Below are 26,854 nucleotides of genomic sequence, written 5' to 3'. Positions count from 1 at the left end.
AGAGATTACTCATATTTAGTAAAAAATATTGACAAGCTTATCTTTGTCGCAAGATGTTTTAATTCTTTCTAGTTCTTTTTCCAACAATATTCCTCTGAACCAATGCAGGCTTTAGGCATCCTCCTTTCATTTTATGTAGTGGTAAAATTTAACATAAACAGATTTCACTTTGATTTTCAGCTCTGCTCCTATCAGACCCACATTGCACTGATGCTTGGTCTCAGTCCAAAGTGATATTATCCCTACATCTCCAGCCCCTCCATTCATGTGTATGAAGTCAAATGTATCATTAAATACTTCACCCTTTGAGAAAACTGAAAAGTAATAAATAACTTTTGTTATGGATAATTCAGTTTTATAGATAAGATAGCATACTCCTTACAGCAGTGCTCTGTGCTTGGTTCTTAGGAAATTTAGTGGTAAGATTTTCATTAATTTTGGGAAGAACTTACAGATAGAATGGTCTTTACCAAAATTTCTCTTTGCACTCTTTATGGAATGTGCAGATAGATAAGCAAATTCTACCATGTATTTGATAAGATATCAGCACTCTTTTGTGTTTATTGAAAGGATAATCATTTATCCTGAAATCTTCATAGAAATCAAAATGTTTTGAAACTCCATTTTCCAAATCAAAATACCCAAGAACTAGTGGGAATGTTTTTGTTGCTGTGATTTAAAGTATCAACATACTGTTGAAAGAACGAATGCTAGAAAGATGTCAAAGAATCATTTCTCTAATTTGCTCTAAAAATTTCTCTCTTCTGGGGTTAGATTCCTAGGACAGTGTAAGATGAATTGTGACCTCAGAAACTAACTTTCATAGAGCAGATGAGGGGATGACACAATAATGTGTGTCCTTTCCTGTGGTATGGTCAAGCGAATTCAGGAGTTTCTGTTTTTCAACTGAGACTGGTTTCTTTTTAGGAGATGAAAAATCTTTGCTTGAACTTCAGTACTTATCTGCCTCCCGACTCAGGAGACCTACACTCCACGTATGTTTTTGCATCACCCTCACAATCACACCCAGCCCCATACTGTTTTCTGACTATCATATGGTCATCTTTAGGATATTTGCCTGTGTTGTCCTTACAGCTCTCATTTAGTCACCCTTTGTTTTCATGATGTCTAGGTTATGCTGAAATTGATTTTAAAAATCATATTTTCACCTTCTAAAGTTAAAACAGCATATATCAATTAAAAGTAGTTAATCCATAGGCAAAATCAAAGACAGACAGTTGACATTCATACTTAGGATCTTCACACAATTTAATCCCATCCATTGCTATGAATTACAAATCATAATTACCAACATCAGTGAGCAGAGGAAAATGAGTGGGGGAAAAAATAGGGACTATGAAGGGTAGATGTAGAATAGCATATTCATCTAAAATTAAAAACATTGTGGCATCAACCCCTAGTGTGGCAGCACAATTGACTTTCACACTTACCCCTTAATGTTCTACACTTATGTTTGAATACCAGGACTGTTCATATTCTAGGGAGGGACTTCCTAGGACTTGAGACTTCCAGTGCTAAAATCTGAACAGGACCAAAAAGATTGGGATGACTATTTACCTACTTAAGAGCCAGAGCATGGCAGCAGTCAGCCACATCTAACATTAAAATTTTGCATGAGTTAATCAGTGACCATTGATTATATAACAAAGAAGTCATTTAATCTGAGAGGTTGAAATATGTGAATATAAACTGAGCAATCATGTTTTGGAAAAACGTAGCACTTTCAATGTTTGTTCCTGATCCACTTTTGGTGAGAACAAACCTCTAGTTTGTTGATGGGAAAGATGGGATTTCTTCATAGACACCACTAGAACTTAAAGCATTTGATAATTTGTCTCAATGACTAACCACATCTCGGGGTTTTAATGCTACAATATGTATAAACTCCAATAGGCTCGAAATATGCCAATGGAACTTTTTTAAATTATGTTATAAGCTGTCATCTCTAAGGTCACGAACACAACTTTTAGCTAGCCTTCTTGATATTGTGACAAATTTAAGAAAGCCTCTAGTAAACTGACTTGAACAGCTTTGCATATCACAAAAACTATGTAACATACCTACACATTTGGAAAGCAACTTCACAGATAAGATTTCCCACAAGCTCAGACTTCCTACTTAAGCCCTTTTACAGATCTATAAACAAAAAGCTAGTAAGCTGGAAATTTGGCTCAAAAACACTCATGCAGTTTAAATTTTTAATGTTTTACTGAGAGCTTTTCTTTTGGGATCCTGCTGAACTAGGGGAACTTCAGAGTATCAAATAATGAACGCATGCTTCACCTTCTTGAAAAATATAGCTTGAGAAAAGGGTTCTTTAACCAAGACCAGGGTAATGGATTGTCAGCTTTACTATGAAAAAGCAGTGAATATCTAGTTTCATGCAGAAATTCAGAGAGTTTTACAGAATTCAGAATCCCAAATCTTTGTGATGCGATGTGATCCCAATCACTGAACATAGGCGGGTAAGTTCATCATTACCTCTCCTTTCTTCCATGTACTTTGAATGGAAAGTATAGAAATGAGAGCTCTATACTTAATGCATGGCTGGTTTTAAACTGTATGAAGCAGCTTGGGTGGTAAAATGCTTATTTTTCAATTATTTTTTATAGAATTCTCTTTTTTCCCTTCATAATAAACAAAGGAAACAAACCAGAAGTCAGACAAACCAGAAGTTAGTCTCAACCCAGCTGCTCTGTCTGACTTCAATAAATCAGATGCCTTCATGAAGAGAGGTCCATCCATCAACCAGGCCAGTGGAGCAAATCCAGAGAATCAATGTCTCCAATGTGAATCTCCCCTTCCACTCAAGTATAACTACTTGATCAATTTTGAAGAGTCCTGGGAAAGATGGTTCCCCTCCATGCTCATAGTGCTAACGACATTGCCTGTGGTACTTAGGAGGATAGACTGTAAATAAACATGATAAGGATTATATAGAGAATAGAAGTTAAAACTGAGGCTTGGGTGAGAAAAGGTGGTACATAATTAAGTGTTATAATGTAATATTTTCTTATATTTCTAGACTTTGGCTTTCAAATTTTTAGAAATTCTTTCAAATAATAAAAAATAATAATACCCAATATTTACCGAATATTTAATATGTTCTAAGTGCTTTGTATATTGTTTCATTCCTCTCAATAATATTTTGGAATCAGTACCATTATTATATCCAATTTACTGAATGAGAAAACTGAAACACACAGAGTTAAGTAACTTAAACTAAATCAAGGAACTAGTAAATTGACAGGCCAGGATCAAACCTTGTTTTTATCTTAAGAACATGTGATATATGAGTTAATTCCAATTGGTAATAACTGTAAATATTTTTGTTTCTTAAGAATACTTAACTTCAATCGTATTTCAACATGGTTTGCCCAACAGCTGTTTTGGCAATAATCTGTGTTGGCCAATATGACTGAAGTCATTAAAATCACTTAAGCCCCAGAAGTTTAAACAGACTTTGCTTCAGTACATTTATGCCCCCCAGCAAATTTCTTTCTTGCCATCCTTCTATCTTGGGGTCCATAGCCTCTTTACTTTTAATAGGGCATCTGACAAAGAAGCTACAGTTTTAGGGCTTAATCATCAAGCAGAGGGCTATTGGTGGGATGTTGTTTATCACAGATTGCTAGAAGGATGTATCTTGCATGGATCACTGGAGGCAAGCTGGACCACACAGATTTTCAGTTAAGTGTATAACTGTTCTTCCTTGGGCCTTCTTTCATTCGTTAATTTCAGAAGGGAATTTAGCAATTCCTATAATCACCTTGAAGTCATCATTAAGATCATTCTTGTAGACTTCATTTTAAATGTGAGAAATAGAGGCACAAAAAATTACTTTCTTTCTCTGACCACTTTCAAATTATACAGTCACAGTATGAGTATTTTTTTCAGCTAATTATAAATGTATACTTTGATTATACTTTATAACAGTTTCTTCCAAGTTCTAGATGTCTTACTCATACATTAGAGGAAGCAAAAATTCAATGAATAGAGACTAAGATAAATTAGAGAACTCAAACCTTCATTTCAGGGGGTGGTACTGCCAGTCCCTACTGACTGTTGCCCTAAAGCAAGGACTGTACAAAAGCCATTATCTGAATTGTTATTGCAGTCTCTCAAATGTGGCATACTTTTATGCCAGTCAAACTTAAATGTACAAAAAACGTGACCCACAAGTCCCAAGTTTTAATGCTTTCACAGTATCAGACATTTGCTTTGTTTTTCATCGACTTTTTAATTGTATGAATTTACCAGAGGTTTTCTGTCTGAATATTTTTGCATCACATAGTAAAAGAACAAAACAAAATCAAACAGAAAAATTAGCAACAGAATAAGTACTAGGACTCAAAGCCATCTGTGTTCTTTACCATCCTCTGAGCACGTTGATTTTAGAAATTGTGTGATCCTGGGGAAAATAGATTAACACAGTTCTCCTTCCTCCATGGGGGTATTTCCACAACCTCCGGTAGGTGTGCTAAACTCCATACACACAATTTTTCTCTGATAAAACTTGATCTATAAGTAAGGCACAGTAAAGTTAACAATAACAATTAATAATAAAATAGTTATAACAAGTACTGTAATAAAAATTAAATATTCACTCTCTTCCTCCCTCCCTCAAAATGTCATATTATACTTTGCTCACACATCTTCTTGTGATGATGTGAAATGATACAATAAATACCTGTTGAGATGAAGTAAGATAAATAACATGGGCAGTATGAGGCTATTACAGAATGATTACTTGAACATCAGTCCTGCAATGATGTGCAGCTGATTTGATAATCCAAGGGACTAATACATGACAAACAGGCAGGTAGTATATACAGTGTGGACACACTGGACAAAGGGATGATTCAGGTTCTAAGATGAACAGAGTGAGATGGTTTGTGATGTACCATTCTACTCAGAATAGCGTACAACTTTAAATCTACAAACTGTTTATTTCTGGAAATTTTTATTTAACATTTTCAGATAATTGTTGACTTTTTGATAACTGAAACCACAGAAAGTGAAGCCAAGGACTTCTGTATTTCCAGTTTACAGAAGAGGTAAATGAGAAGTTCCCACAAGAATTTCAGATCTAACAGTGGAGATTTTTTAAATCTTTGTAAATATAGTTCTGAGATTCAAGGAATTAGGAGATCATTTTAATTCCATCTCCACTTTGATTAGTGACCTAAACTCCCTGTGCCCCTTTCCTGTGAAAGTAACATGAATACGTGCCTTAAGTTCCTATCTTCAAATGGTTGTGATGAGTCCCTACAGCAGCCAGGTAATGAAGTCCACAGTGCAAGGCTGCAATGTCCAGCAGTCAGTGGATGACTGAACATGTAATAGGCAAGGGTGAGATTCCTGAGGCAGGAAATGGTCTGTCCACCACATCCGGCCCTGCTTAGACATGAAGGGAAATACTGTGATCCCTCTCTGTAGTGTAAGAGGGATCTAGCAAGATTAGGTAGAGCCCAGAGAAGAACCATAAAAAATGATGAGGGGATTTAAAAAAATGAAATGAAGGAGAGATCAAAGAAGACAGGGCTACTAGTCCAGATACAAGAAAACTCCTTGGTAACATGGCAACTGACCTCAAGACTTCCTGTGAAGGAGCTCCTCCCCAGCTCTTTTCCATCCATCACCACAGAGGTTATAACTGAAGCACATGAATTTAAAGTGCTTCAGAAATTTCACATAGGTCTGTAGAGGAGCTTTTCCAGAAGCAGAAGTAGCTGAAAACATTTTTGTCTAGTGCATTTCTTTCTGAAGAGCTTTTTAAAGTAATCATCTCTTCTAGACAAATTACTGTGAATTTTGTTTTTTTCTAAGTCTGGGTTTTGGACTAAATTGTTGGTTGTTATTTTATTTTTATTTTTATAGTTTTTGTGAGAATCATAAACCTCTGAGAATTTTGTGAAAGCAATAGATCATCTCAGAAAAAAAAATGCACATGTTCACAAAGATTCTGAAGTTTGTAAGAAGCCTGGGTAGGATGATGCCTGTGAGGTCTTACAGCTCCACAATTCTGAGGGGTGCTTTGCAATACCTGGGATAAAGGAACTCTGTGTTCTGAATAGCACACTCTTATCTCCAATTATCTCTGACTTCTGGGATCAGGCTGGAATCCCTAAGCTGCCATTCTTCTTGCTCTATATATCTTCTAGACACTAGCAGTCCACAGCTGAAACAGTGCATGCTGCCGGGTCAGGAAAAGAGGGAGCACAGTATAGCAGATATAGATATTTACTGCTCCAGCAAACACCTTTCCAAGCTCTCTGATGCTCCAAGCCTCAAGGCTTGCTCTTGGGAACCATGGTTGTGCCCACACTCCATATGCCCTTCATCAAAAATCAGCCAAACTGCCACACTGAACAAACACTTCAGGATGAGGGAGAAAACCACTGGGCCCTTCTTGGCTCAGCCTAGCCAAGCACATTAAGGCTAGCCTGGCTGAAGCAGTGTGTCAATTGTTTAATTAGCTTGAAGCCAATGTTCCTTACCAATTTGAGTATGGGAACATCAAATCTGAAGGTTGGCAAAACCGAGAGGCTTCATGCCTACGTTTTGTGTCTCCCCTAGAGCTTTTGAAGGCTCCCCAAAGCTGGCAATCCCAACACCCATGGCAATCACTACCTTAAAGAAAATTTTAACTGAAAATTTTAACTTCTCCATCTTTAGAATTTCTCTATTGACCATTATTCATGAGTTAGTTCATATTTTAATGTAATTTTTTGTTCATTTATTTTATATTTTATTTTTTATTCTGATTTGTTACACATGATGGCAGAATGCAATTCATTTCATATTACACATATAGAGCACAATTTTTCAAGACACTGGTTGTGCACAAAGTATTTTCACACCATTTGTGTTTTATACATGTACTTAGGATAATGATGTCTAACTCATTCCACCACCATTCCTATACCCTTGCTTCCTCCTTTTCCCTCCCTCTCCTTGCCCTACCTAAAGTCCCTCCATTCCTCCCATGTCACCCCCATTGCCATTATGCGTCTGCATCCTCATATCAAAGAAAACATTCAGCCTTTGATTTTGGGGGATTGGTTTGCTTCACTTAAGTTCTCCAACTTCACCCATTTACCTGCAAATGGCATGATTTTATTCTCTTTTAATGCTGAGTACTTTTCCAATGTGTATATATACCAAAGTTTCCCTATCCATTCACATACTGAAGAACATCTAGGTTGGTTCCACAATTTAGCTATTGTGAATTGTGCTGCTATAAACATTGATGTGGCTGTGTCCCTGTAGTATGCTGTTTTTAAGTCCTTTAGGTATAAACCGAGGAGTGGGATACCTAGGTCAAATGGTGGTTTCATTCCTGGTTTTCCAAGGAATCTTCATACTACTTTCCAGATTGGCTGTACTAATCTGCAGTCCCACCAGCAGTGTATGATGTTTTAATGTTTTACAAAGCCATTAGAGAAGCATTACAGCAAAGAATTCACACTTTGAAATCAGAATAAGTGGTTTCAAGCCCCACAGCTGTTACTTACTAGCTGTGTGACTTCGAGCAAATTTCTTGATCTATACTTGTTTTCTTCTATGTAAAATAGAGGAAGAGACAATTCTCCTTTCATATAATTGTAAAGATTAAGTGAAAGAAAATGCACTAAGTTCTTAAATATGTGCCTGGCACATAGTAAGTGTTGCTGAATATTTTCTCACACATTATCTCATTTGCTTCCTATAACACCACTTGTTGGAAGATGCAGGACAGAATTAACTTCATGCATATTGAAAACAAAACTTCATAGATGTTCAGTAACTGATCACAGAATCATAGAGATTAGAGTAGAATGTTACTATTTCCCTATTGTGTCATTGACCCTTTTAGAATTTTGTAAAAGCTGTGGACTTTTACAACCACCCCTGTGCACACCTACAAATCTTTCAAATTTTTGTCTATAATTTCAAATACTCATGTAAAACATGAAGCACATTCATAAAATATCCATGAACTCTACTTCAGAATTCCCTGTTCATTTCAATAATTTCAGAAGTCCCTGCTCTTTACCAAGGAAATCATTCTTTCTATGCTAGGTTTATTTATTTGGTTTTTTGTTTGGTTGGTTTGGTTTCATATAAGGAATTGAATTAAGGTACACTCTACCACTCAGCTAAACCCCCAGTCTTTTTTTTTTTTTTTTTTTTTTTTTAAAGAGAGAGAGAGAGAGAGAGAGAGAGAGAGAGAATTTTAATATTTATTTTTTAGTTTTCGGCGGACACAACATTTTTGTATGTATGTGGTGCTGAGGATCGAACCCGGGCCGCACACATGCCAGGCGAGCACGCTACCGCTTAAGCCAAATCCCCAGCCCCTTTTTTTTTTTTTAAGTTTGAGACAAGGCCTCAGTAAGTTGCTGTCAGTCTGGATAAATTGCTGAGGCTGGTCTTGAACTTAGGTTCCTCCTGCCTCAGACTGCCTATACACTGATATTATAGGTGTGCTCCACTATTCCTGGCCATTTCTTATGTTTCTTTCCCTATATTTAAAATTCCTGTCTGTCAATGATTCTCAAACAATATGGCAGCTAAAGCACTCAAAACATTTGAACTATGAGTCCCCTGACTCTCCTTCTTCACCTGAATCTGTGAGCTCATTCCATCTGCGCCTGAATCAATGCCCATTACCTCAATCTCTGCATCATTTCCCATTTGATTCTTGGTTTCCTTCTGCTCCTACAAAAACAAAGGTAATGAGCCCCAGTTGCATTTCCACTCTAACCCTTCTTAACATACACCAAAACTAAAGCTGGCCTGTTCAAAAATTGCAGGAATTCAAGCAACTGCCAACATTTTTGAGGCTCAATAAGTCCATCTTTTTCTTCCTAGTTTTTTCTTTTTCTTTTTTTCCTGGAAAATTAAAGTCTATGTTACATGTAAACTAATTTAACCCAAATCGTTAGGATATTTTTGTTCTTGTTTTACTATCATTTTCTCTCCAAAACATTTTATCTGTCAGTATCATCATTAAGTTTAGGTTATTTCTACTTGCTAGCTCTTCAGATTTCCATGTGAGCAGACAGTGAGGAGAAAAAGAATGCATTTACCAGGAATTTGACAAGATAATCTTGTCTATCTCAGTTACTTTCTGTTAATGAGTCATTTCTTAGAAGACAGGCAGTTCCCAGCATTTTGTACAGTTTATGTCAGCTGAATTTTATGCAATTCCAGAGCACAGAAATAGCAAAAGATTTCTAACTCTGGAGTAATTGACACTCACTATAGATTCCTAAGATTCTTCAGATTCACCTAACAATTCCTTAATAAAAGTACAATTATGCCCTGAGCCAGAGCAGTGTAAGCTTTGCCTGAAAATCCAAACTTGCTCACAAGGAAAAAGTGGTCTGTCAAACTCTGGGAATAAATTTGGTATTAACACAATTTCTTGATGCTTCAATCTCAATTAAGGCCATTTTAATTTTGGTAACTTTGGAATGGGTTCCAAAAAATTGAAGTAAACAATACTTCATGATCCATCAATTCTAAAATATATATATAAAAATACTTCTTAAGATAATAAAGTGCTGCAAATCTTTCTATGAATTTATGAGCCATAGAGTGATATCTCCATGGGAAAAGAACTTTTCAAACGACTATAAAATAAATAACCACACCATTAGCTTCATTATCATGCAAAACAGAAAACATAAATAAATCCTTTGAATCAGTGCAAGATGTTCTCAAGGAAGAACAGAAGATAATTAAGCCATAAGAAGAACACAGCTTCCAGAGGAGCCAACTACTCTTTGCTTTGTTTCCTTTCTCCCAGAATTACTTTAAAAAGGAAAAAACAGAGGTCAGCACTGAAGACCTCTTCAGTCATGGGTACTCAGAACAGAGCAACCCATCATGAAGGTAGCATGGAGCCTCATCCAAGAGTAGGAGCAGCTCCCAGTCACTTCTACAGTGTAGTTCTACAACACTCATCAACCTCTGAAAAGGTCTTCCAGAGAAACAGACCTATAGAATATAGATGATATACCTGATGGTATATCTGGATGATATACCAGATATGTGGGTTGGCTCACATGATTATTGGGGCTAAGAAGTCCCACATTAGGCCTTCAGCAGACTAGAGGACCAGGAAAGCCAATGGTAAAATTTAGTCCATGTCCAAAAGCCTGAGAACCAGGGATCTGCTGAACTAAGGCCCAGGCCAAGTCTGAAGGTCCAAGAGGCAGAAGTGTCAGTGTCCAAGGACAGGTGAAAATGGATGTCCCAGTTCAATTCTCTGTTCCTGTACCTTTTGGTTCTACTTAACCCTCTAATGGATTGAACAATATCTGCCCGCATTGGTAAGGGCAATCTTTTTACTGTCTACTAATTCAAATTCTGGTCTACTTCCAAAAACAACTCTTTAGAACATCTAGAAATACTATTTTACCAGTTATCTGGATATCCCTTAGCCCAGTCAAGTTGACACATAAAATTATCCATCACAAGTTCTATGTTCCCAAATAATCATTGATTCAACAGTTACTGAGCACTTACCAGGAATCAGATATTTTCCTAGGCAGAAGGAGAAAAGATAAGTCGGGCATGGTAGCACACACCTGTAATCCCAGCGACTCAGGAGGCTGAGGCAGGAGGATCGCAAGTTCAAAGGCAGGTTCAGCAAAAGCCAGGCACCAAACAACTCAGTGAGACCCTGTCTCTAAATAAAATATGAAAAAAATAGGCTGGGATGTGGCTCAGTGCTTGAGTGCCCCTGAGTTCAATCCCCAGTATGCTCCCCCCATCAAAAAAAAAAAAAAAGAAGGAAAAGATATATATCCAGCATCTCTATTGTTCCCATGGAAATATAAAAATCATCTGCAGTATAATAAATGGTATAAGATACATATCAGCTGCTAGGGCAGCCATCATCTAACACATATTAAGCAAGGAAAGTGCCCCAAGACATAGCACTCACAGACTAGAGACTATCTCAATCTACAAATCTGCAATCAATAATATGGGTGGTCTTAAAGACCCTTTAAGGATATGGATATAAGCATCAGATCCAAAAATCAGTTTCATGTTAAAGCCAAGGACTAAAAACCCTGAAATTGAATCCAGCACCACTCTTACACCTTATGAAGGAGCAAAGATTTACATTTACATAGCACATTGTATTTTTCAAAACACTTTTTAAAAAAATATTATGCCTTTTATGGTGTTTAGAGGAAAGACATTATTGTTCTCATTTCATTATATATTTACTCTCTGAAGTATATTATTTATTACATGATGGCTTTATGTATCTTATTATTACTTATCCATAGATTATGTACTAATATACACCAAATATAATACAAATACAAAAAGCATACTTTATATATAAAGAGTAATGCATTATATATCAATGCCACATTTTTGCATTTTTGTTTAATATTTGCATCTCCTATTAGAATTACACTACTGAGACCTTATCTGGTTTTTACATTGTTGTATGCTCATACTTAGTTAGAAATGGGGATAAGCACATAGCTGGCATTCAATACATAGTGGTTGAATGAATATTTAATGAAATTTACATTGAGAAAACAAGTTAAGTGACTGGCACACAAGGAATCGGCTAAGATATGGGAAAGCCAAGATAGAACAAGTTTCCTGGCTTCTCTAAGCTTCTACCAGGTTCCCCCCAATGTCACTAAGAACTTAGTGAAGAAAGGATAAAGGTGGTATTTTCTTCCATCCCACTGTCTGCCCACACTTTCTTATCTCCATTATACCCACCCTCTCACAACCACTGGATCCATCAATCACAAAGGCCCTACGGATAGCACTTCAGGAAGCAGCACCTAAGAAGGGCTTGGGCAAGCTTGTGACTCAGCACACTGCCTCCCTCTCCTCTTTAGCGAGCTGGTAGGATATGCCTTTGGTTAAATCCCACCTTAGTTACTAAAACAGTTTAAAAATAAAAACTTAAAAATCTTCCCCTTTGATGGAGTTAGAGAAGATAATGCTAAGTGAAGTTAGCCAATCCCCAAAAAACCAAATGCCAAATGTTTTCTCTGATATAAGGAGCTTCATAGTGAGGTTGGAACGGGGAGCATGAGAGGAATAGAGGAACTCTAGATAGGACAGAGGGGTGGGAGGAGAAGGGAGGGGTCATGAGGTTAGAAATGATGGTGGAATGTGATGGATATTATTATCCAAAATACAGTATGAAGACACGAATTGGTGTGAATATATTTTGTATACAACCAGAGATATGAAAAATGTGTTCTATATGTGTAATAAGAATTGTAATGCATTCTACTGTCATATATAAATTTTTTAAATTAATTTAATAAATAAATAAATAAAGCTTTCCCTTTGACTTTGGATCACTCTGGTAAAACCATCAGAAGTAGAGCCAGACAAAAAATATCTAATACCCTATGCAATAACATTGGCATTGCTTTAATAAAAGAATTTTCATTTATTTAGACTTTATGGAATTCTTGCAGTGCTTTGTAGAATATAGCTATATGAGGAAAGCAAGAACCAACATCCAGTACGCACATAATTATTCAAGGCTTTACCTGAGCATAAGTAAACTAGGGAAGGTTCTTCTTTCCCCAAGAAAATTTCCCCATGATCTTTGTTTTGGTGCTTAGAATTCTAATATTAATAAAGCCTTGGATTTAGGCACTGAAGATGATATTAAAACACAAAACACAAATGGTCTTTTGTGGGGACCTCACAGTAAAGTATCATAACGAAAAACTGGATCACATTAAAATATCAAAAAAGTTAACAATCAATGGCTTTATTCTCAAAGAAAGGGATTGAAAACAGGGACATATAGGAGGAATAATTACAAAATGTCCTCCTTTTTCTACTCTCAGTCCCACTGTTCTGTTTAAGCTCTGATCATCTTTTATCTTGATTATTAATTAGATCCCTTGTTCTAGTCTCTTAAATTTCCAAATCTCTGATTCATTCTCCAACTGATAAAAAAATGACAAATGTAAAACATAAATCTAATCATGTCATTTTCATTCTTAAAATTCATCTATAGGGGCTGGATTGTGGCTTAGCAGTAGAGCGCTCGCCTAGCATGTGCATAGATTTTCCCAAGAATTGATCTTTTACTTGTTCTATCCTCAGCACCACATAAAAATAAATAAATACAATAAAGATATTTTTTAAAAATTTATCTATAGTTCCCCATCCCTAAAACTGAAAGCCAAGCTTCTTAGAATGGCTGGGGTTGTCCCACAATGGTAGAGCACTTGCCTAATATGCCCAAGACCCTGAGTTTGATTCCCAGCATTGCAAACTCCTTAACATGTAAATACAGAGTCTTGTTTCCCACCTACTTTTCAAGTCAGAAATTCATGTCCTCTCCCACGTGCGCCCACTGCGCTCATCCACCACTTTCAAGTGAAGTTGAACTGGCCTTCCACTAACACCTCATTAGGCTTTTCAGTGTTTACAGCTCCGTTGACAGTTTTAATAATTAAAGTTTCAGACCCCTTCCAAAATTCTGGGTTCTGTGCTCAGTGCTTTAAATATCCCATTTAACTTACCCCAAAATTAGAAGTGCATACACCTTTTTTCTTTTTCTTTTCTGCAAGAGGAGACTGAAGCTTGCAGTGGTAAGCAACTTGCCCAAGGTGTTGGTAAATGGTGAAGTTAAACTTCATATCAGATCTGCTTAAGTCTAATGATTACTAAATACATAGAAATATATTAAATATGTAAACTCAATTCAAACCCAACTTCCCTCAAATTTCGACTGGAAGAAGAGTTATTTTTGGACTCGTGACATTTTTTAAATAAGGAATAAGATCTTTTTTCATATACAACTGTATACCAAGTACTGAACTCATCAGTAGTTCATTATAGATAATAAATATTTGTGTAGTGAACAAGTAAAAGATCAATTCTTGGGAAAATCTATGCCATGTATTTTCTTCTATATTCTTAAAGTATGCCAAGCTAAGCAACACTGGAAGAGCACTAGGTACCTGAATAATATATTAAATCATCTAAAAGTTGTTAATACAATAATTATGCTGTGGAATGATTTCATTGACCAGTTGAGGGACACTCTAAGGAGTTGGCAAATCATTTCATTACATTTCATTCTGTCTTTTCTTTTTCTAACACTTGGGAGGAATGGCTTTCTGGAATAATTTTTTTCTGCGTGAGACATTATGCCTTACTATTGGATTTGTGAATCATGGCACATTTCTTCTTGCATTATCTACTAGACACATTAGAGTCAAACCCCTATGCTGGGCACAAATCACGAGCCACTGAAGCAGGAACAAACTTTATTTCTGAACTCCACCAGCACACTCCACACACGCTCCCGGAAACTCCCCCAAACGCCACCCGGCTCCTCCAGGAACCAGCAGCCGGAAATATCCCTCCTCCGGCACTTCCCCAACCAATGGGAACTCTCCAGGAATCCCCGAGAGAGCTCAAGCAGAACTCAAGGGGAACTCCCCCAGAACTCAAAAGTCATCATCTTAATGGCTTGCTAGCGTCACCTCTCAACCACTACTTCTGGCAAAAATGCCATGCGTCATCCCGACTCGGCTGTGGCCCTCAACACCCCTAAACAAAAGTACTGAAGTTCATGGTATAATTTAGCCTAAATTTTGACTTAATTTTATAGCTCTACCTCTGCTTTCCACTCACCTAATTTCTTCAACTACAATCATGTTATACCTTGGGCCATTTATTATTTTATTTATTTTTTTGGTGGAAGGGAGGTATTAGGGCTTGAACTCAGGGGCACTGGACCACTAGGCCACATTCCCAGACCTATTTTATATTTTATTTAGAGATAGGGTCCCACTGAGTTGCTTAGCGCCTCACTTTTGCTGAAGCTGGCTATGAACTCAAGATCCTCCTATCTCAGCCTCCCAAGAAGTTGGGATTACAGGCATGTGACACCATGCCCAGCTATTTATTCATTATTTAACAAGTCATCTATCTTCCTAAAGCTCTATCATTGAGTTTTGTTGTTGTTCCATTAGTTCATTCTACACACAATCATGGATCACATATTCTGTGCCAGGAACTTTTCTAGGATACTAGAAATAATATAGATTGAACAAAACAAAATAAATAAAATAATCCCTATGATGATTATAATCTAGTGATGGAGGAAGACAACAAATAAGGTAAATAATTACACTACTGAATATGGTAGGTAGTAGTAATTGCAAAGAAAAAAATTATCCTAAAATGGAGGTTAGGATATTTCAGGGACTGAAAGGATGAAGAGAAGCAATATTATAAAGAGAAAAGCTTATCAAGAAAGTAAAATTTGATTGAAGACTTGAGGCAGCTGAGACAGTGATCCATGAAGATAGCTGGCAAATGGAAATTCAGAGATCTAATGGGAACCAGAAAAGGCAGAACTGCGAAGATTATTTTATGAGTATTTTCCTTTACTTGAGGGAGATGGAAAGCCATTAGAAATTTTTTAGCAGAAATCTGATGGGGTCTAACGTGTATTTTAACAGTATCACTCTGGCTTCTCTATTGAGAATAAACCTTAAGACATCAGGATGCAAGCAAGGTGACTTGTTAAGATAATTACATAATAGAGACAAAAGACAATGTCTTAGACCAAAAAGATGCCAAAAGGAGGTAGAGTCATCAAATTCTGAATGCATTTTTTAGGTAGAATTTACATTATTTGCTAATGAATATAAGGTTGGTCATCAGTCAAGAATGCTGCCAAGATTTTTTGGTGTCAACAACTGGAAAAATAGAATAAGCTTTAACTAAGATGAGGAATACTGTGAATAATGCAGATTGTGAAGGTTTGGCGATAGTATAATTGGCCATGTTAGGTTTGAATATTTATTATGTTTCCAAGCAAAGAAGTCAAATAGGCGTAGAACATACTCCAGAAGAGAGGTCCAAAATAGTTGGATATACAGCATAGATAGAGGAAAAGAAAGGTCCATGGACTGAGTCCTGACCATTCTGTTTAAGGTTAGAAGACGAAGCACTACCAGTAAAGGAGAAGAGCAAAGCAAAGAAGAGCAGCCAGAGAAGCAGAAGCAAAACAAGGAGAGTGTGTTTCTCAACACCTAGAAGAGCCTAGGAAATGATCGGTGCTGAAAAATGTATTTATTGAATAAATGAATGTATGATTGATGTCAAGAAAGATGGGCATTAAAACACAGACTGTTGGATTTACCAAGATGGAGACTTATTGTTCTCTCTCATCAGTGTAGTTTCAGTGAAAATACGGATGCAAGATTCTGACTGGAGAAAAGTAAATGAGATACATACATTTGGAGACAATGTGTGTGGATAACTCTTTTCAAGAGTTTTGCTCTATGAGGAGGATATGATAGCTGGAGAGAAAAGAGATTGTGTTATTAAGAGATTATGTTATTATGTTATTAAGAGAAATAAGAGCAAGTTTGGATCCATTCAAAAGAGAAAATTTGGTAATTTAAGAAAGGGTGAAAACCAGTGTGCAAGGTGTTGCCTTTTGCTGGGAGCTGCGACAAGTCATAGAGGAACCAGGACGAAAAGCAGCATCTGAGACTGATGCAGGTGGGAGGGTTAGGCAATGTTGAAAGTATGTGGAAATTCTCATCTGTCTCCTCTTTCTTTGCAGAATAGGAAAGAAAGTCATATGTTGCAACAAAAAGTGTACCAGGAAATGTGCACAAAGTAGGATAGGTATGAAGTAGTTGGTGTAAGGAGAAAGAGAATGAATGGACCAGGGAAATGAACTATGTTTTCTGAGTAGCATAGACTTCACTTGATCTTATAACTACGCATATAAGGTGTGCTCCTCTCCAGCACAGTTCTACCAGGCAGGTACAGATGCAGAGTCGGTAAGAGAGAGTGAAAAGATGATAAAATTAATGTAGTGACAATCCCAGTCAAAAGATTGTCAGCATTTCAAAGACATTATATGTCCTGGGTACTTGAAAGTCCTTTGAAATAAATCTTTTAAAAAATTGAAATGTGGGGCTGGAGCTGGAGCTCAGGGGTAGAGCACTTGCTTAACACATGTGAGGCACTGGATTCTATCCTCAGCACCACATGAAAATAAATAAATATTTACAATGGCCTAAAAAAAAATACTTGGGAATCAACAAAAAAGGTGAAATATCTATATAATGAAAACTACAGAACCCTAAAAAAAGAAATCAAAGAATACCTTAGGAGATGGAAAGATCTACCTTACTCTTGGATAGGCAGAATTAATATTATCAAAATGATCCTACTACCAAAAGCACTATACAGATTCAATGCAGTTCCAATCAAAATCCCAATGGCATTCCTCGTAGAATTAGAAAATGCAATCATGAAATTCATCTAGAAAAATAAGAGACCCAGAATAGCTAAAGCAATCCTTAGCATGAAGAGTGAAACAGGTGGCATCACTATACCAGACCTTAAACTACACTACAGAGCAGTAGTAACAAAAACAGCATGATATTGGCACCAACACAGACTGGTAGACCAATGGTACAGAATAGAGGACACAGAGACTAACTCACAAAACTATAATTATCTTACATTAGACAAAGGTGCCAAGAACATACATTGGGGAAAAGATAGCCTCTTCAACAAATGGTGTTGGGAAAACTGGAAATTCATATGCAACAAAATGAAATTAAACCCCTATCTCTCACCATGCACAAAACTTAACTCAAAATGGATCAAGGACCTAGGAATTAAAACAAAGACCCTGCATCTACTAGAAAAAAAAGTAGGTCCTAGTCTCCATCATGTAGGATTAGGTCCCAACTTCCTTAATAAGACTCCTGTGACACAAGAATTAAAATCAGGAATCAATAAATGGGATGGACTCAAATTAAAAAGTTTCTTCTCAGCAAAAGAAACAATCTGTGAGGTGAATAGAGAGCCTACTTCTTGGGAGCAAATTTTTACCCTTCACACATCAGATAGAGCACTAATCTCTAGAATATATAAAGAACTCAAAGAACTAAGCACCAAAAAACAAATAACCTAATCATAAGTGGGTCAAGGACCTGAACAGACACCTCTCAGAAAATGATATATAATCAATCAACAAATATATGAAAAAAGGTTCATCATCTCTAGCAATTAGAGAAATGAAAATCAAAACTACTCTAAGATATCATCTCACTCCTGTCAGAATGGCAGCTATTATGAATACAAACAACAATAAATGTTGGTGAGGATGTGGGGAAAAAGTTACACTCATACACTGCTGGTGGGACTGCAAATTGGTGCAGCCAATATGGAAAGCAGTTTGGAGATTCCTTGAAAAACTGGGAATGGAACCACCATGTAACCCAGCTATCCTACTCCTTGGTCTATGAACATCTGTAAACATCTGTAAACATTGATGTGGCTGTTACTGGTACATCTACATACTACAGGGACACAGCCACATCAATGTTTATAGCAGCACGATTCACAACAATTAAACTGTGGAACCAACCTAGATGCCCTTCAGTAGATGAATGGATAAAAAAAAATGTGGCATATGTACACAATGGAATATTACTCAGCAATAAAAGAGAATAAAATCATGGCATTTGTAGGTAAATGGATGAAGTTGGAGAAGATAATGATAAGTGAAATTAGCTAATCCCCCCCCCCAAAAAAATGCCGAATGTTCTGTCTGATATAAAGAGGCTATTTCCTAGTGGGATAGGGAGGGGGAACAAGGGAGGAATAGAAAACTCTAGATAGGGCAGAGTGGTGAGAAGGGAAGGGAGGGGAAATGGGGTTAGAAATGATGGTGGAATAAGATGGTCATCATTATCCAAAGTACATGTATGAAGACATGAATTGGTATGAATATACTTTGCATACAACCAAAGATATGAACAATTATGCTCTATATATGTAATTTGAATTGTAATGCATTCCATTGTCATATGTAAATTTTAAAAAAAGAATTTATTTTAAAAATTAAATAAATAAATAAGAAAATAAATAAATAAACTAATGTAGTGTGTGCATCTACAATTAATATTTTTTAAAAAATGGATAATGTGTATCTAATTAGTTAAGCACATATTTATTGTACCCAAGACTACTATATCCAGGTAGGAGCCCCTTGTATACTCTTTAAATGGAAATGTCAATTATTTTGCTGAGATGGATATTCCAGTAGATTTTGAAATACTTAAAGAAGTGAACCATTTTTAATTTTTTATTATATTACTAGCACTAGCACAATAAAAGAAAATGGTTTGTTTACCTAATTAATATACCTACAAAAATAATTAAATTCACCATACTATAGTGATGCGTGCCCATCAATGTTTATACCAGCACAATTTACAATAGCTAAATTATGAAACCAGTCTAGGTGTCCATCAACAGAATGAATAAATAAAATGTGGTATATATACACAATAGAATTTTATTCAGCCATAAAAAAATAAAATTATGTCCATTGTAGGAAAATGAATGGGAAGTAGAAACAATCATGTAAAGTGAAATAAACTAAATTTAGAAGATCAAAAAACATATACATACATAGTTCTTATGGACAGATGAATAAAACATCTCTTCACATACTGCATAGTGGTTACTATGACAGCTCTACTAGGTTTGAAACTGTCTTTGCCACTCACTAATTATGTGTGGTAGCCAGCTTACTCTCACTGTGCCCCAACAGATACGTTAATAAAATGGCAAAAATACTACTACTAATTGGGCTATTGAAAGGATGAAATGCACTTAATACACACAAAGCCCTTAGAAAAGCAACTAGCCCATAAATGTTCAATGAATGCTAACTCATTGTATAATATGTTTATTTTCCCCCTCCTCCCTCCTTTTCAATCTGCAAAGATACCTTTAATCCTCTGGTGTCCATGTGGAATTTGATTTATATTGATAGAATATTGTGTTTCCTCTTGGAAATCTTTAGAGTGGGAGAGGAAGCGTGCCACTAAATTATGGAGTCTCCTTTGAAAAATTGTGCTTTATTCAATGTACACATTTCTGTGCCAAAGGCAATTTCTAGCATGCAAATATAATATGTTTAATTTAGTTGAACAGTACCAGATACAGTGGTAAATTGGGAGTAATGAAGACCCTTTCTCAAGGTGGATAAATCTCTAAAGAAAACTAATAACTCCAAAAGGAGAGATAAAAAGGTAAGAAACAGAAATTTTCCTCCTTCACAACTTGGCTAGCCATGGACTGAGAGCCCTGCCTCTCATCCCCTTGGTAACGTCCCTGCTTTTCTAAACCTGGCCGTTTATAACATGATTTTTGCTAGTTGTCAGGTTGAATCAAAATAAATATCCACCTAGAATGGAGGAGAGACATTAGAATGATTTACCAATAACATGTCAAAACCCCACCCAGGGGATGTCTGAAGATGAATAAAATTGACAAAGGGAGAAACATTTTCTTAACTCTTACATCTTTCTCTCTCTTCCTAAAATAGTCTCTCTTTTACACAAAATACCCTAATTCCAAGTGAAATACCACCCACTCCCACCTTTTTCTGCCAAAGGCAGTTTGGTACATCTCCCAAAGAAGGCTTCTTTGACTCCAAATTAGAAGTACCTTTGAACAAACATGCTTAAGAAACTAATAAACATAATCGGCACATTAATAAAAGCAAGAATTTTTGAGATAAGAACTGTGACCATTAAAGCAGTTCCCTATTTAAAATGAGGGAAGATGTAGATGCCCAAAAGAGCTTCCACTAACCATGCAAGTGAGCAGTCCAGAGGAAGCTGGATTTGCTAAGAAATTGAAAAGAGAACTGCCACTAACAATTTTCGTGCCTGAGTTACACTCGCAAATGCTAGACCTTCGTCCAAATCTCCTCTGAAGGTTTATAATGACAGGAATGCTGTCACTTGAAGTAAATAGTTCATTTGCTGTTGTTCTCAGGGGCAAAACACTGGAAGTACATAAACAAATGTCACTTTATCCATTTAACAAGATTTCTCACATGTGCAAAGTGAGATGTAACCCAATTTCTACCACAAAAATCATAAAACATCTGAAATTATCCAGTGGTATGAAGGTAAATCTATTCTCTGTGGGGGTAGGGGGACTCTGATTTATAGTATTTGCCAATTTTCTTCGTGTAAGTTCCCCACCATCATGAAGATATTAACAAGATATCACTAAATGCAAAGCAACAGGCTGGTACCAGAAAACTCCAGCATACCACTGGTGCTCACCTGAAAACTAACTAATTGCTTCCCTCTCCAGAATTGGAGCTGAAATGGTTATCAGGTGCTATAGAGTTCAACCACTTCATCCTTCAACCAACTGCAAAGGAACAGATGTGAATAATAAGGCATCAACATCTCCATTTTCAGTTGTCTTTGGAATGAAACAAAACCTTAAAACAGGGTGAAACAGATCCTTGCAGAAGGTCCTGGGAAGCTCCAGTAGAAAAGAGAGCACTTCATGCTGGCTGCACTTTCAGCCGTTTTCACTGACACTAGCTGCAGCCATGGAACAAGTAGCTAAGGAGTAGGTGCTGATTCTATCTTGGTTTCCCACCGCCTCCTTGTTCCCATTGACCATACTGCCAAATCCAGAGCTGTCACTCCACTTTTCTATCATTGGAAGAAGGAGGGGGTGTCTAAAAAGACCAGTAAAATAATTTCATTCCACCTCTTCACAAGTCTGCCTAGACTTGAGGTTATATAAAATTGACCAGTAGGGCCAAGGAAAATTTAATTAATGAAATCCTACAGATCATATTTCCAGAAAGCATATTTCTTTGTTAATATGATTTTCCTATCACAGCTAAACATCATGCTACTTTTGAAGGCATGCTACCAGCCCTTGCCACTCCATGGTTTCCCGGGCAAGGATTAACTAATATTGTCTCCATTGTGACAAGCTTTCTATTTGTGGCTGTAAACAGATGGACCCAGTTCTGAGTGTGCCTCCATTGCAACCACTCTACTCTGAAATTCTTTTAATTGTGGGGGGATAAAAAATCCTGAACAGGGCCAGTCCAAGGATCTGTATTTCTACTCACTCATACTCTATAAGTAAATTCTATCATGCATTATTAGGCATACCACTGGAGACTTAAGAAGTTTTTTCCCATTCTTTTATTTTTCTGAGTCTGGGTAAAATCTGCCTCTAGAAAAATCTCATCCCCTGAAAAGCATGTGGCAAGCCTCAAGGTCAGGCTGTTAAATTTGTTCAGAAAATGAAGTTGCTTCTTATGTTCCAGAGCCTAAGTGACAGCACAGCACATCTTGGCTTCTCAATGAAACTAATGCTTACAGTCATCGCTGGAATGGATTTGGTTCTGGTGAGACACATTTACAAAGAACAGAGGTGTGCAACCTGTACACGTGGAAAATGAGAATTCATACCCCATTTGAATCAAATGTAAGATATGTCAAGATCATTGTACTGTCATGAGCAACTAATCTAAAAAAAAAAAAAAAAAAAAAAGAACAGGGGTGGTAAGAATCCTCCATCTGTGTGAGCACATAAAACAAGTGGGTTTGGTTTTTTTTTTGCATTTTTATTTTTCTGACCTTTGTCACAAGTCTCTCAACTTCCTCATCACTTAGAAACATTCATTTACTTGTCAGTTTACATGCTTTGTTTTCCTCTCACTAAAATTCATATTCTGTGAGGGCACTACCCTAGTGATCTCAAGATTGTTTTTTACTCCAAGCATCCAGAACAGGGGCTGGCACATACTAGGCACCCAAGCAATATATGGGTATTGGTATATTTAATCTTCAGAGTAGGGTATCTGTTTTGTCCTTAAAGCCTTCTTTACTCTTATCCTAATTCATGGTCTTACCTCTGCATGACTAGCCACAAAGATATGAGATGGATGGTGGAGACTCCAGACAGAACTAGATCTTCCAACTCCAACAAAGGGACAGACCCTGCTGCAAATTGTAGGAAGACTCCTGTCCACTGAAGTAGTCATCATCTCAGAGATTCACTGCAGGTAGTGAGGGCAGAGAGCACTCTCAGGTTAAGAGATCCAAGCTGACAAGGACTGACAGAGAGGTCTGGAAACTGGAAAGTTCGCAAGATTCTGACGTGGACACTGGAGCAAATTAGAGATCCAGTTATTAGAACTACTGTTAACCAGAGTAGGAAAGAAATCCAGTTATCGTAACTGATGGACAAAGTCATAACCAGATTGGGAACAGGGAAGAGGATGCTAATCTCAAGAGTATGTCTCCACAATTCTTTAAATCCCTTGTTGGTAAGGTCAAAACTGATCTTGTGCCTGGAGTGAGGTTTGACTCATACCTGGGAGTCAAGCAAAGGACTGGGGCACAGGAGTTTATTACAACACAAGACACCCTACTCCCCAATCAGCAATTCTATTGAGGGATATGAATGTGTGAGGGTACACATGAGCACGTGGACACACTCATACACACAAACACATATACACACACATGTGCGCACACACATTTTCTTCCAGAATATCATATTTTCTCACACCACCTTGACCACATTTCTCTGAGGGTAAATGATCTATTATGATCAGTCCAACTTTAATGTGGGGATCATATGGAAGTTCAGACAGTAGAAAACACGTGGATCTAAGAACTTAAATCCCAGGATTATCTAGTTCAGTGGCTTGTTTGTTTATTTTTTTCACAAGATATTGCAAATTGTCTTTTGCCCTATGGAAGTTTTAACAGGATTGTGCAATCAATTTCATCTCTCAATAAGACAGCCATGCCTGTGGGACCTGAAGCCTGGATCTGAAGAGATGATTCCAAAACAGAAAGGTCTCAGGAGGGTTCAGTGGTGACTTAACATTTATAAATTGACTTCTGTTGAACATAATCCTTACTGTTTTCTTTTTCTTCAGAGGAAAAAAAATGAAAACTCATTTAGTTGAGGAAGGAAATTAAGACCACAGGAGACTGAGATCTGGGTTTTTCATGGATCAGCTTTACTAGCACGTAGAGTGTGTTCAGTAAAACCACATACAACCAGACTCTCTGTTCAGGACTGTCTGGAAACCCAGGGACTCAGGTAATCATCGAAGCCAGAGTTCAGCAAAGGGTGTGTCCCTGACCAAGATGATTCTTTCTGGTGTCTTCCATTAAGCAGAGTCACTGACTTAGAGTTTGGGTCTTAGAGTGGTGCTACAGGGAAAGAAAGCAGAAATATTCTCCTAGAAATATACTCCTGGTCACTGGAAATGTCCTACCCATCCTCTAACATCACTCTTCAGGAGACAAGTCGTTTATCTTCTCTCAGGTTCTCCTCTGATTCTTCTGAGTCTCATCATCCCTGTCTTGTGGGCATATGGCCACCCAGAACACTTTGCAGGGTGGAAGTGATTTTTAAATCTGAGCACCTAAAACAAAAGTTTGGAAAAATCCTAGAAATAATAATAAGTTTATTGGGATAATGATTAAAATAGAGAATGCACACAATTATTACCTTTTGCCTAAAATTTGTATTCCTGAGTACTAAATGAATCAATGTTTTTGAGATTATAGTGAGTTCAGGGGTGCTCAAAAAATGTTACCAGAATTATAATGTTTCTGTGTAATAAAATGTGTCAGTGTAGTCACTACTTACAGTGCCTCTCCCAACCAGCTGCTAATTACCCCAGAATAGAGCTCTGAAACCTGTGGAGATGTTTATGGCTCCAGGAACTCATAAAGTAGAACTGTAAAAATATTCCTGCTGACTGTGCAGCAGGGGCCCTTGAAAATAATTAGCCCTGTCCAGACATGCCATACTCTCCAGTGAGAAGGCACACTCCCCAGCAGATAAAATATAAGGCATGTGAACAAGGAAATAGAGGTGTGCTGTGTACATACACTCAGACAGCAGAATACTGTTTTCCAGGGATTTCATGTCACAGCTCCTTGATTTGACATAAATCTTTGATAAATGTCCTGTTTCTTGTTTCAATACCAAATCATTTGTGTCAGTTATTTACCTTACTTTCTCACTGAACTTTTTTATTTATTTATTTATTTAAGTTTAAAACTCCCTTGCCTTAGGGGCAGAAGAGACTTTAACATTAGACATGATCTCTGGCTCATGAGGGTTTCCAGCTTTAAACAATAATATCCCTTATACATGAAGAACTTCATACATTGCAAAGGAATTGCCTGGAGACAATTTCAGTTACCTTTCATAGTAACCCTGTAAGAGAGGTGTTATTCCCATTTCAGACTCGAGGATTGTCGCGTGCCTGCATTTGTCAAAGCATTGGGATTAGAGGGGGAATGAGACTGAGATTCCCTAACGAATTTTACCTTCTAATGGGGCGGGGGGGACACGCAAACAAAAGTGAGATACATTCAGGTAGTCATAAGTGCTTTAAAGAGAATAACTGGTGTAAGAGTGGTTGGGAAAGACCTCCAGAGGTGGGTTCAACTGAGATAAGCTTTGAATGACCAGTAGAAGACAACCATGCAAAGAACTGGCAAACAAGGTGAATTCCAAGAAAAAATAGCAAATTTAAAGGCCTAAAACAGGAGTGAGCAGTAAATTGGAAGCCAAAATGTAGTTAAGGTGTAGTGAGCAAGAAGAGAAAAGAGTGAAGTTTAAGATTGCATCAAAAAGACAGTCTGGAGCTAGGGATGTTACTCGGTGTTAATGAATTTGCCTATCACACATTGAGACCCTGAGTCCAATCCCTAGCTCGTGTGCACGCGCGCGCGCGCACACACACACACACACAAACACACACACACACACACAAATAATAAGTAAAATAAAGATGATGGGGCCTGATTACACAGGGTCTTATAACCCTATCAAGGCACTAGACTTAGTCCATTTGCCATGAGAAGCCATTAGAACAGTTTAGCTAGATGAGTGACTTGATCGTAAGTATAGCATTTAAGAGATCAACTAATGAACTAGGTCGCTCACATTTAAATTCCACTTCTGTCAAGTACTAGCAATATACTCCTATACAAATTCCTTAGATTCCCTGTGCCTTAGTTTCCTCATCTATAAAATGAAAACAGATATAATATCCATTTCAATGTGTTTAAAGGAACAACTACAGGCAAGGAGTTCAGAACAGGATCTGGCAGATAAAGTACTCATTAAATGTTAGTTGTCATTATTACATTTAGAGAAAGCTCTGTGAGGATGGGCTGTGGTCAACCATAGTGGGACTGTATTTTACCATGTCTAGGTAACAAACAATGAAGACCTAGATTTGAGTTGAAGCAGTAGAAACAGTGAGTGACTGAAGTCAGAATCTATTTGACAACAGGGCCTACCAGGAAAAAAAAATGTGCATGAGGGAGGGTCAAATTTTATTCTCATGCTGGCATTGTTTGACCTGAGAATTGTATAGATGGTGGGACTCTTGATGCATACAGGGGCCATGAAAACAATGGTTTGCTGATCAGAAATGTCTATTATATATCTATACAGGGGTAAACACACAAGTTGCAACCCAGGACAAAGAGTTCTGTTGTGGGGTTGTTAAGTTGTAGAACTACATGGAAACAATGGAAAGAATACTGATAAAAGAGAGAAGACAACCAAGGCCTATACTCTGAGGATCCCCAGCTTTAGAGGTGTGGTCAAGGGGAAGAATGAAGAATCAGCAAGGAAGACCAAAAAGATAAGAGAGAAGGAAACCCAAAAGCTTGTTCCAAAAGTTGAGAGAAGAAATCATTTCAATAACTATGAGCTTGTGTCACCTCCGAGAGACCAAGAAAATGAAGAGAGAGATGTCAGTATGGACATTGGTGAAGACAGATAACTGGTGACCTGAATAGTGAGAAAGTGGGAAGTCTCCTCCTACTTGGAGAAATGGAGAAACAAAATCCATACTGTAAGGAATTCAAGGGATAAGAGAGCTGACAAACTAAAACAGATTTTTGGCTGTGGGATGCTTCTTGGTGTTGATCTAGGAGTTGACTGTGTA

The sequence above is a fragment of the Callospermophilus lateralis genome, chromosome 16 (assembly GCF_048772815.1).
Source record: "Callospermophilus lateralis isolate mCalLat2 chromosome 16, mCalLat2.hap1, whole genome shotgun sequence".
In the NCBI taxonomy this organism is placed as follows: Eukaryota; Metazoa; Chordata; class Mammalia; order Rodentia; family Sciuridae; genus Callospermophilus; species Callospermophilus lateralis.
This window is presented reverse-complemented; position numbering follows the sequence as displayed.